The sequence below is a fragment of the Nuphar pumila genome, chromosome 8 (genome assembly GCF_984573655.1).
Source record: "Nuphar pumila chromosome 8, dmNupPumi1.hap1.1, whole genome shotgun sequence".
Classification (NCBI taxonomy): Eukaryota; Viridiplantae; Streptophyta; class Magnoliopsida; order Nymphaeales; family Nymphaeaceae; genus Nuphar; species Nuphar pumila.
The window spans coordinates 114004971-114018750 of record NC_143256.1 but is presented as its reverse complement, the minus strand read 5'-3'; the positions used below and the strand labels follow the sequence as shown (position 1 = coordinate 114018750).

Here is a 13780-nt window from a genome sequence, read left to right as displayed (position 1 = left end):
TGCTAAGAAATTATCTAATAATTTATCCTAAGTCTAATGCACAAAGAATCATGCTTGTGCAAATGTGAAGATGTATGCTCTTTTTGAAAATGTTTTTGAAGAATTCCCAAGTGATTTCTGAGATGAATTAGATAATGGAGTGAAGGAACTTATAATTTAAGATTAAAAATTCTAAGTTTTTGAAATAATCAGGGCTTGGGAAAATAATCTGAACTTCGAAAGAGAAGGATCTTGAAATTGAGATAAAATGAGAAGAAAGGAAACTTCAAAAGTCGTAAATGGACTTTGAATCAGAATAGAGATGAAAATGGAATTGAATTCTAACTTTGAAGTTTGAAATCAGAAGGAAAGATAGAATTGGGATTGATTTGAATGTTTGGAATTCAAGATGGATTTTGAATCTGAAATTCTGAATGGCATTGGATTTAAGATTTGGAGATCTGAGATGGAATTGGATACTGAAACCTAGAAATGGATTTTGGATCTGAAATCTGAGATCCAAGATGAGATTGGATCCTGGATCCTAGAATGGAATTGGATCTGAAGTCTGAGATCCAAAGTAGAATTGGGTTCTGGATCCTAAAATGGATTTGGATCTTAAAATGGAATTGGATCTGAAGTCTGAGATTTGATATGAATGTTGAATCCTGGATCCTAGAATGGGTTTTGGATCTGAATTTGAGATCCAAAAAGTGGAGATTTGTACTTGGAAATCGGGATCCAAGTTGGATTTAGGATCTAACTTAGGATTTGGAATTTCAAAATTTGATTTGAGAATTTTGAACTTTGAATATGAATTTCAAAGCCAAATTGGACTTTGAATTTGAAGTTTGAATCTGGAATTTAGAAGATGAATCAAGAATTTCTAAGTTTGAATTGAATTTGGAAAAAAAATGAATTTTAGAAATTGAATCTTGAATATACAAATTAAATTCAAAGTTAAATTGGACTTTGAATTTGAGATAGAATTTGGAATTTGAAATACAAGATGATTTTGAAGTTTCAAAGTCAAATGGGACCTTGAAATTGAATTCTTGAATCTTTTTGAGAAATAGAGTTGAATTTGAATTTATGAATAGGTTTTGATCTGAGAAATAAAGGAAAGAACCACTTGGATTTATGAAAAAGGATTTGGAAAATATGATGCAACTCTATCCTAAATGATGAATGAACTTAAAGAGTTTGAATTTAGAAAAAGCTATCTTATTCTTGAAATAAATTAAAATAAGATTGAAGATATAATGTATTATATAATAATCTATATTTAAATTCAAGAGAAGAATAAAATACATTTGGTGCTTTTATAGAATTTAAAATGAAATTAATTCTCAATATACCCTGACTATGGCCATTGGTATATATTTTGAGTTAATTTTAAGTTAAATTCTGATAAAAGAAGAAAAAATTTTTTAAGGAAAACATGATGAATTTTGAAAAACGGATCCAGTGTGGGTCCAGTGTTATTTTATAAAAGACAAAAATTCTAAGTTTTGTTTACATCCTGACTATGGCCATTGATGTAAATCATCAACTTAGAATTGATTTACCTCTTACGAAATGGTGCACGTGCCATTCGTGTTGTCATTCTTGAGGATTTGAGAAATAGAAAAAAAAATGCATGAAAACAAGTATTTCATGGTGTTTATAATGCTCATTCATTCTAATCTATGCTTTGGAAAGATAAAAATAATATCTGACTATTAAATTGAAAACAAAGGGTCCCTAATCTAAGAAGGGAAGCAGCATTTTCACGTGTTTCCTGCAAACTACTGAGTTAGCATAAAATGGTAAATATACATGGCAAAAAACATCATTTGTGGACTTGAAATACAAGTGATGTATTAACCGTGTATGGCCTAAAATGAGGAACGCATTTGATTATACCTAGATGATATCTAAAATGCCCTTTTGAAAAAAGAATGCACATACAAGATGAAGATGCAGGAAGTAAGTATGATGACTGCTTAAATTTATAGAAATGTATAAGCTACAACAAAGTATCTAGTAATGATGGTGGCATGCTATATACTGACTAAGTATGCCTACATGATATGTCGCTACAGCAGTGAAAGGAGTCTTGAGTGTTCTGAGGAGATGACTATGAATTACAGCAAGTAAGGCAATTATTGTGAGAGTGTCAATCAGCTACAGGGAGTGAGGTATGTATGCTATGGCTGGGAAAAGATTGGCAGTAAGTATGTAGGTAGAGGGTAAAAATGAATATCACAGGAAATGAATAGTGCAGCAACTGAGTGTTATAATGGGTTTGAAACAACAAATCACTAAAAAATGCAATAGACATTGACAGTAAAATACAGCTGCAACGTGTGAAACATACTATATAATATGTGGTGAACAGGGAATGTGAAAGATGTAGGAAAAGGGGCATACCTCTACTGGAATTGCAGCAAGTGCAATGATGGGACAGCGGATGTACTGTTGCTGTGCTGTAACAGCAATAGAGATGTTAAGCTTACAACCTTGAAATAAGCACTTGATTATGAACTTCCTTTTCTGAAGACAATCAAGACCACAATCAAAATTTTGATGAAATATCTATGCTGGAATACCGAGCTTGACCAAATAAGTTCACTGAAAATCCATACAAAATCTGATGATGGGTTGTATTAATCATACCAAAGCCTTGATGCCGATAGTCCACTATTTTTGCTACTACAAGATTGCTGAAAATTAATAATTGTTGCACCTACTTCAAATTCTATCACCTAAACTGATGATTTCTCTCTCCAGATTTCAAGAAGTAAGTGGTCTCATGACAGCTTTAGGGGGGGGAGAGAGAGAAGTTTGTATCAAACTGGCGCTGTCACAGAATTTTCCCATTCATATATAATCCAACCAGATGGAATATACACTAACAAGCATATATGATACATGATGCCATTAAAACCATATTGAAAAATCCACTGCACCCGGGTTATTACAAGATAGAAAGAGGTAAGATATGCTAAGAATGTGAATGTCCCTATTTAAGCTTAACCCCTAGTGAAAGATACACATATAATATCTAAATATCAAGCTATTCTTTATACAGGTGCATATGAGGATGTTATATCAGAGCCATCGGGTATCCCTACATGAACCAACTTGGCATATATTCATGCAATTTGGAAGAAAAGAATTGCATACCTGTGTTGCTGGAATTATGAAACACGTTAGATGATGCCTCATGAAGATGTGCTTCAACATTCAATTCAGTTCTCTCCTGCAAAACGAAGTAAAGAGCTGCATGTTACTTGTTACGATTTTCCATGATGACTGCATATTGTAAATGAAGCATTGTTAACTAGTCAAAGAGGCAATATATATTAGATGAAATGAACAACTTGTAGCAGGATTCCTGGAGGCAGGTCATATGTAGCTCCAGCCAGACCATCGAGTTTGCTGGATGACAAGCAAAAATTGAAGGAGAAAGGTACTGACAAAGCCCCATGGAACAATGAAAATGAACTGGTTGTAGCTTTTTAGCCTCTAGTACCTCAACATAGGCAGCAAAGGGACCATATATCATCAAAACAGATAGTTTATTAAGCAAGAGAAAAGTTTCAGCATTGCTTCCAAGAGATGGACTCCAAAAGAGCCCCCCCCCCCCCTTTTGAGTCTCCTTAAATCAAGATCAAACCACCTAGCAGTCTTGTCGAATGCCTTATCGATTGCATCATCTGCTGAATGGCTTTGTTGGTAGCTTGTTCATGTGCTTCTTCTGAGATGACACTGTTTGACTTAGGATCTTCCCATCACCACTAACAACAGCAGCAACAACATCATTACATCTTGCTTCAATTCCTAGGACCGTCAAATGCTCATATTCATGAGAAATGCCCATGAAACAATGAAGCGAACTCGAGAAGCGCACACGAGATGGCATAGAGCAAGTGCCCCTTTTGTTTTTGTTTTTTGATACTATTAACACATGGATTCCAGCACTGTTTAACTATGACAACATATTGAAATAGCATCATCAGGGTAATTCCTATCAACATTTAACTGATAAACTATATATATATATGACAAATCGATTTCCTAAAGCTAATTACTACAAAATAGTCACTGCTGTGACTGATTGTACATAAACATACAGGTAATACCGAAATGGATTTGTAACTGAATGAATTTAAGAATGAGGAAAACGTGAAACAGCCAATGGACTTACCAGTTGATTTCACTTTTATTTTCTGAATATCTCGGAATTGACAGGAGCGTCAGCACCCATCGTAAGGGAGATAAAACGATCGGATCATGGGTAAGCAACTGTTGTAGTCTTGGTGATAGCCTAATCATGCTTGTTATTCCTGTAAGCTCTTTTCACAGACAAAATTGATCTGGGACGACCAACAGCCCCACGAGAAATCCTCAAGCCGTGCAAAGTTAGAAGTTTGTCTGAGAGAAGCCAAGCATCTGAGTTTTTATATAACCACCATGTATAATATATAGATATATATATATATATATATATAGACAGTTGTTGTTTCAAATGCACAGATTCTACAGACAATAAATTTATAACTGTTATCTCCATATCAGCAACCATGTTATCAAGGGATTCATTTTGCATTCTGCAGGCTTCAGGTTTAGTATCAACGTAAGAAAGAGGAAAAAAAAATACCTGTCAATCTGCATGACTGAGGAGAGAATGGCCCTGAAATATTTGTTAGGGCTTTTACAACTTCCGTCAATGAGCCAGTTTCTTTAACTTTTTGATTCCTGTAAACAGATTTTAACAACACATTGCCTTAGCATTAGCAATTTTTTAACAGCCTAATCCCTGATTTCAGAACCAACGTTATCCTCATGGTGACCCACTTCTTCAGACCTTTTTTGTTGGCATCTTGCCTCCTTCTCCTGCTCGTATTCGACCAAACTGACCATACCACAAAGAACACAGGAAACAACAAAGAAGAATGGAACTGGCGACTAATAAAAGGCTATTTTGCAAAAGCAAACCTATATTTTAATGAGAACCAAGGTAAACACGTTAGAGGTATTGAATCAACAGAAATGTATACATAGATGCAATGATGATGCCAAACTAAGGGAATATATGATGCAACGATGCCTTAATGAAAGAAGAGAATGGAATAGAATGCAAGGCACATTGTGTCGAAGATGGTAATTGGCGCTGGGTGATGCTGGGCTTAATTAGGCTAAATGCCAGTATCATGAGATGCAGGAGCAAAAGATCGAATGCTCATGTAATGTTGAGGCAAATGCAGGGGAAGTGAAAGGACCAGAGCATGTTGATGCACAGATAAAACAGTGAACTATAAAAGGATACAGTGATTTCCACAACGATCAGCCATCAGAACTTAGACAATTTAACTCAGGGAATCCCAGCGTTTGGATGGCCACAATGGTTCGATGGCACACAAAACACACACAAGGAAGATGTGAATCTGATGATCAGAGTATCACTGGATTCGGATTATCAGATTCAAGTGATCAGAGTTTAAGTCAAAACTCGCGGGTGATCAGTTACGTCTGATGAAAAAAAAAACAATAACGATTTGATTGCTCAACAATCGAATTAGTCATTTAATCGAAACACCAGAAACAATATGCTTTAAAACAATCAAAACAGGAATAGCCGTTCAACACAAAAATTGAAACAAAAAAAAGAAAAGAGGCAGGAATCAAGCAGATCAAAACAAGAATCAATGAAAAAAAAAAAGAATAAATCAAAACGAACACATGAATCAAAAATAAAAACAAACAGAAATTCAAGCAAATTGAAACAAGAACAGGTGACGAACTGTGTTAACGAACAGGATAGCTCAGAAGATGATCATGTGCTAACAACAAAAGACAAAGTTTCAAAACAAAAAATGATATCAACAAAATGTTAAGAGCGAAGGAAAGATAATATAATACTGCAAATGTAGATTGCAACAGGGAAAATACCAAATACCAACAGATATTCATCTGTAAACCAGAGAAATTTGATAAACATAAAAGGGAATATTGGACCAAATGACCCGTTACTGTTGCACGAAGGTGGGTTGATGTTGTACAAACAACTCGACCCCATCGGAAGTGCGTCAATGGAGTTTAAAGCAAAAAAAAAAAAATCAAAGATTACAGGGGGAAGAAGCCGCACTTACTAGATTATTTTCTACTGCAGGTATCGATTTCCTTTGCCCGATCTGAAGAAAACCAAGAAAGGAAGAGGGAATCAGAACAAGAAGGGGAAAAGGAATAGATGATTGCGGAGAGAGAGAGGGGTTGGGGTGAAAATGAATCAGAAGGAGAAGAAGCACATGGAGAGGTAGAAGCTGGATCGCGAAGAAAGATGAAGAGGATGCTGAGGTGAAGAAGCGATAGTGAAGACAGAAGGAAGGTGCTGGGGTGAGAACGGATGGGTGGAATGGGGCTTCCTGCGTGTTCTTTAAAGCGGACCAAGGAGGATTCGAGAAGAAGGTTTTTAGAGATGGATGGAGGAGGAAGGTGTGTGATCGACCATGGAGGAGAGAGAAAGAGAGGGGGCGATGAAGAGAGTCCGCCTCCACTCCTCTCCAAGGTCTCTCAAAGAGAAACCCTAAGAAGGGTTCATTTGTAAAAAAAAAATTGGATTTTCCAAAAAAAGGCTCCTTCAACAAGATTTTTCATAAAAATGGTTAAAAATGATTTTTTAGCAAAATTGATTTTAAAAAACTTAAACTCATTTGTTTTTCTCATAAATTTTCCATTTTTTTGAATTTTATGTTATTTCTCAAATTTTTTGTATTTTTAAGTAAAAATCCTAAGATTTGTTAGAAAACAAAGATTAAAACCAATTTTTTTGTGTTTTTGCAAAAATATTTACAAAAGAGAAATTTTCTGAGAATTAAAAGCTATTTTGAGAAAATTTCTTCAGAAAATGGGTTTGGATCCGGATTTTGAGGAAATATGGATTTAAAATATTGGATTCGGATCTGAGATTAATTTTGAATATACCAACATAGAATTTAATTCAGAAAATCTGAAGTTTAGCTTTGAAATTGCTTTGATTTTCTTAGAAAATGGGGTTAGGGGCAAAAGGGTCATTTTTACAAAACTTTGAAAATTTTGGGGTGTTCACATTCACCCCATGTAATTTGTCTAGCAACTCATCAATTACCGGGAATGGGTACTTATCCTTAATCGTGATCTGATTAAGGGCTTGGTAATCTATACATAACCACAAAGATTTTTCTTTCTTCTTCACCAACAAAGTTAAAATAAAATACAAACTCTTGCTAACTCTAACGATCTCATCTAAAAGCATCTCTTTCACTAGCCACCCAATCTCCAACTTCTGAGTGTGTGCAAATTTGTACAATTGAACATTGGTCAGCTTGGCCCTTGGCTCTATTGAGATCGCATGGTCATGAGACCGAGAGGATTGTAAGCCCTTGAGCTCATCAAACACTATGCCCAGCTCTTGAAGCAAGTCTTATAGGTCAACCAAGGTCTCATTAGGGGTCGTGGGTACCCAATCTGCCACCACCATCAAGAACACCTGAGATACACCCTCATGAATGAACTTAGTGAGTTGTTTAGACTCAGCCATAGAAGGTGTCTTGGGAGGAGCTTGAATCAAAACCTGGTGGCTCCTGCACTCAAATTTCATCATCATGTCCTTGAAGTTTCAACGGACATGACCCAAGGGTTGCAGTCACTACATTTCAAGAACCACGTTTGTAACCTTAATTGGCAGTACATATATATTTGTGGTCGGGATGGTTTCCTGGATCTCCAACTGAACTCCAAGACATAGAGCGATGCACTGGAGTTTGCTATCATTTATGACCACTACCTCGAAGGGCTGTTGAGAGGTAGTTGTGCACTTGGCTCGTTTAGCCGTCTGAGTCAAATCGATATCGATCAGCACTAAAATCATCAATAGACTGATTCTATTAGGTACCCTCATCGTCTGACACACCTCCACGCCGGCTAGCACATGGTATTTTTGAGCCTCCTCCAAAACGTTATCACCTGTATCGATCAACTCAAAATCACTGAACTCATAGACTTCATCCTCACTATTGATAAGGTACAAGTTCATGACCTTACACATGTGGTCCCTGGTCCATACCTTGTCACAGTGATAACACAAGCTCTTCTTGTGGTGCTCTTCTATGCGTTCTCGAGAGAGTCACTTTACTTGCATCTTGGGTAATGGTTTGGATGATCGACTAGGTGGCCAGGAGCAAATCGTGGTCCGCTCAGTAGACCTAGGAGGGGCGGCCTCCTCTATGGGGAAGGACACGGTCCAGCTACAAGCCGGGTTCCCTAGGGATGTGTACTTTTGACTGGACATTTCACTTGGTCGGGTCCAACTTGAATTTTTCTGTAACAGCTTCTCCTCGGCCACATGTGCCAATTTGAAAGCTTGCATCAAGGATATTGGTATTGCGGCTTGAACCTTGACTTGCAGGTCTGATTTAAGACCCACAATAAGTGTTCCAATTAGTGATTCTTGGAACCTACCGGTGATGAGGTTACTTAACCTATCAAACTCTGCCTGGTAGTCGATAACGTCGCCCGGTTGACGAATCTTGGACAATGAGAAATAGTGATTGGCATAAGCAGAAGGACAAAATCATATTACTAGGGATCTTAAAAACCCTCCCGAGTAGGTATCCCAAGCTGAGACACCAACTAGTAGTACCAGAAAATGACATCTTCCTCGAGGTAGATCGAGACAAAGGTCACCCGGTCCTCCTCGGGCGTCTTGACAATACTAAAATATTGCTCAGCCTGAAATACCGAACTTGTAGGGTTGGGGTGCTATAAAAAATTTAAGGATCCATAACTGCATAGTCCATTAATCATGATTAGTCACATAATTACCTAGTTAAGTTACTATTTTTAGCAATTAATCATGATTTTTATCTAATTAATCACAATTTACTGAGTAATCCAAATTTCAAGATTGCTAGATTTGTTTGTTGATTAATCATGATTCATTGACGAGGATAGTTTCCGAGGAATTACTAAGGATGATGGTATGTTGAACAAATCTGCAAGGTGAAGTTGAGTCAAAATAACTTTCATCATGATATTACAACTAGATTATACTTACAAACGGCTGCATTAAATATAACCCACACAATTAATGCATCATTTCCAGCCCTGGTACAATGATAATGGACAAATATTAGAATCATGCACAAAAACTAGGTTGAGTCAAAACAACTTTGCATCATGCCATTTCAGCTGGATTGGATACATAGTTGAGACTTCATTAAATATAGATCCTGCAATTAATTCTTCATTAACAACCCTAATGCAATGAGAAATAGACATACAAAGAATAGGGCACAAAAAGTGAGTAATGGAAAAAATAATTGCCTACTTTAAATTTGAACTAGAGAGAATAGGGATTAGGCTGCCCCTTTTTCGTTAAGACTTTCCAAAAATCATACATTTAGGTGTTTTATGTTAGATATTAACTGTTAGATGTGTTTATCATTGTTCATTTATTAATAAACAAGTTTTATTTCAACTGATTTAATGTAAGAATATGGATATTTTATTAGATATCAACCATTGATTTTCTAAAATATTTTAAAAAAAGAGCATAATGATGATTAATAAAAAACATATTTTCTTTTTGAGTAAATAATGATAAACACATCTAAAGGTTCAAATATAGCATAAAACACCTAAAACTATAATTTTTGAAGGATCTTAAGAGTGACCTAATGAAAAAGGGAAAGCATAATCCCATTCTTTGAACTAGATATCTAAATTTTAAACCTATACTATATTAAGTTTCAGTTGCAATCTGGATCTACATGGATTTGAAATTCATCCAACAACATGCTTATAATGGATCTAGTGTGGACTAATGGTGAGTCTTACACCAACTCATAAAAAATTGGGAACATGAATAATCTGGCCATTAAATGAGACACTGGAGATTTTGGATATGAATAAACTGAACTTCTTACTCTTAGGGGTGCAAATGGATCAAATTCAGGTAAGATCCTTCAAGATCCAAATATGAAATGTTATCTAGTAAATCTGGAATCAGATCCAGATCTGAAACAGATCGAAGGAGGTAATGTTGAATACGACTATAAAATACATGTTGTAATACTAGATTTAAAAAAAATAGAACAAAAAAAACTATTTACGGGTTAAAATGCAAACGAATCAAAATTTCACTATAAGAAAATTGTGGATTAGCGACAGACTCTATTCGTCACTAATCCATCGCTAAACGGATTGGCGACCGATAGCATCCATCGCATAATCCTGGTCACTACTTCTATCGCTAATTTATGATGGATTAGCGACTAACATGATCTGTCGTGAGTCCGTCGCTAAATAAGCACTGATTTGGGTTTGCGATGGATTATATTTTGTCGCTAAAATAGCGATGGAATACAATTCGTCGCAAAACATTGAAAATTCATCGCTAAATATTAGCAACAGATATTATCCGTCGCAAAAAAAAAAAGAGCCCTGAGGCGTGCGCCTCATACGCCTTGAGGCACGCCTCAAGCCGAGGCGCACATGCCTTGAATCGAGCATTACTCAATCATAAGCTCCTTCGCTAAATGATTGAAAGGATAACAAGCATTAAGGCATGCCAAACCTCTGAACATGAACAAATTCCACTCAAAGGTGCACCAAATTATGTTACCCAATGAATATTAAAAGCAATTTTAACAAGGATCCATGTGTTTTGATGAAATATCAAAATAACAAGAATCTTAACATGTAACCCAATAAGTAGCAGGAAAAGAATGTGAGTAAAAAAAATAGGACAATCTTAAGAGGATCTGAAGTCAAAACTTCCAAGCATAATTAGGAATAGGAAAAACTAGCATGAAGAAAGCAGTTTCAAACTTTCAATTACATATAAGCAAGGATGGTTGTCTATACCTGAACAAGTATGTTCCACTTAATCGACTGCAACCTACTCACAAGTTTTTAAATTCCTTCCACAAATAACAATAATCTGACCTATTGGCTCTCCAATAGACTCATTATATAATGCATTTGCAAGAGCATGGGAAGTGGCTTCAATGAGCCTCATACCTTCACCTCCCCCCATGAGTAAAACAACAGGTAGCTGCTCATCCATTCCCAATTCCCTTCTTAGTTCATCCTAAAAGGGAGTGTCAAAAAGATGAGGAAAAACGTAAAAGCGCATAAATTGAAGTTCTATGACAAAGAAGACAACCTTAGTCAAATTATGACAAAACATCTCAGAATAGATGTAAATGGAACAAAATAAATGAATGGCAAGCAAATGAACAATCTTAAAAAGAACCTTTGGCTGAATAGGCTTAACAAAAGAAGGTTGCACAAGAAAGTCGTACACCCTAATTTGAGAAGCATGCAGTCTGGCCCTTGAAGCCCTTTTTGCTACCTCTGCAGTTGGGCAATAACATCTAGTTACAAGCTTGTAAAACCTGACCAGAGAAGTGAAATTAGAGGTATTATACTTAACCAACATAAAAATCTCTTCAGCAAATAGATTAAAGAACTATATGATATGAAAGATGTCGACAAAGTGCTAAGTGCACAAAAAGAGAGCTATACCATGTAGGATGGCAAGTGCTTAGTGAACACTATTCTCTTCAAAAATCCTTTTGCTTGCAAGATTCAAAGCGGCACATGCTGCATTAAAGGATGTACACTCATTATGATATCTGGTTGGTACTTCATCAGTCCTTTTGCAACCTCTCTGGGAAAGTGGAAATGCACATTGATGCACCAATAGATGTAGAAACATACAAATGTTTACCAATTACTCCAGCTTCCAAAATGATAATGTGTGTGAAATTGAAGCTCTCAGACTCTTTCCTATATCTCAAGTCCAATCAGTAGCTCAAAGCCTCAAACTCATCAATAATCTTGAATTGAAAGTTCTAAGTGTAAGAAACTAAGCACTGCAAATTTCCAGCAGGTGATTGTCCCATAACAGACTCTAATGTAGGGATCATACCAATACTCGAGGAAATATTCAACATTCAAACAAACACGCACCTATATGAGAAAAAAATATATTACAAAGGCCCAAGTATGTAAAAACAATAGATTTCAAATGGATTACTATGCGATGGACAAGATAAACGAAACATATTAAGATATCTTCAGGTCATTTCACATTCAAATAACATACACGTTCAACAGAATTTGACTTTATATAGAAAAAAATTTCTTGGCATATATTTGACAAATTTGGAACATGCTGCAAATACTTGGTGATTCCTATCCAGAAAAAAAAGGGGGAAAAAAACAACTATAGCCTATAAAACACAAGTCCACAGTTGAAACCATAATCAATCCCAGATATCCCTCATGTCCTATGTTCTCTTTTAATGATATTTGTTAAGCAATTTAATCCACAAAATATATGAATAAATTGAAGGCACTTGTACAATGCACATTCTCCCTTCAGTAGCTTTGACATAGATAAGTTTACCCATGTTCCAATCATATATAGATAGTTAATAGTCGGCGAGCACTCAACACCAAATACAACTGAAAGCGTAAAACAATATGTTCAACATTCATCCATCAAGAAACAAGAAACCTCACTGAGCTATGAAAGCGAAAGTCGCCGTGAAATGTGGCTGGTGGGCCAAGCACGAAGCTGATGCGTAATACGTCATCCTCTAGAGTGCTCCATATTTCACCAAGAAGCTGTAGCTACTAGGCAACTGATTAAAAGGCCAAGGTGTATGATCCAACCACAAATCTGTAACATATGTTTGTGCCAAACATTTGTAAATAGTACCTGTGCCACACCGTCGACTCATCTTCCTCCTGCTTCTCTTTCTCCGTCTTCAACCTCGACCCATCCTTCCTCCCGCAGAAACCCTGCCTTTCTTTCCTCCTCAACGCCGTTTGCTCCAACCCGTTCGATGTCGGCATCGATCTCGGCTGCCACAGAGGGTTCTTGGCCTCCTTGCAGGGAAACCTTAACCCCAATCCGGTCGCCGATGCAAGCGATCACCTGGGCTCGATGATCCTATGTTGCGGGTTTGACACCCTAAATGGGGGAGGAGGGAAGAGAGAGATTGTGTCTTAAACGAGCCTTTTTATATCGCAAATTAGTGATGGATTCATGACAAAAAAAATTCGTCGCAAAATTTGTCGCTACTTTGCGATAGATTAGTGGAAAAAAAATTGTTGTTAATCTGCGTCTAATTTGCGACAGATTTTGAGACGGATTTTTTTTGTCGCAAATCCGTCGCTACTTAGCGACGGATTTTGAGATAAAAAAATTTAGTCGCTAATTCTGTAACTAATTTCAATTTTACGGACGACTAGTTTTCTCTAGGTAATCTGTCATAAATGGACGACGGATTATTTTGTCACTAATTAGCGTTTTTCTTGTAGTGTTTGATTCAAATAAACTATAGATCCGAATTAAAATTCTGATCCCAATATGAAAATAATTTTATTTCTTGTCTGAATGCACATTCAGATTTTACTTGAAGGATTCATATATGCAAATACCATGTCAAACTCAGATCTGATATTTGACCATACCGGATTCATTTTCTACCCTACTCACTCTAGGTAATACCAAACTTTGGTTTTGGTCTTAAAGAATGGATTGATCCGAATTGCAAGTAAGATGTGAAAGCAAATATTATGAGTGGGAAAGCAATTATTGTGAGTGGCTTGACATGTGGGTTGCGAGAGAATCGGTAGAAGCGTAGGGGTCGCTTGCTCTCACGAGTCAAAGTTGTCCATTAAATGGTTATTCATCACAAGTCTTCTAACAAATGTGAAACACGACGGACATGTGAAAGGTCGTTCACCGCATCCACATGAC

The 13780-nt window shown here is 36.4% G+C and overlaps 1 pseudogene; it reads right to left on the bottom strand.

The window, feature by feature from the left end:
- Positions 1-10863: 10863 nt before the first annotated feature.
- On the bottom strand, positions 10864-12755 carry LOC149830289 (putative monogalactosyldiacylglycerol synthase 1, chloroplastic; annotated as a pseudogene).
- Between the last annotated feature and the right edge of the window lie 1025 nt (positions 12756-13780).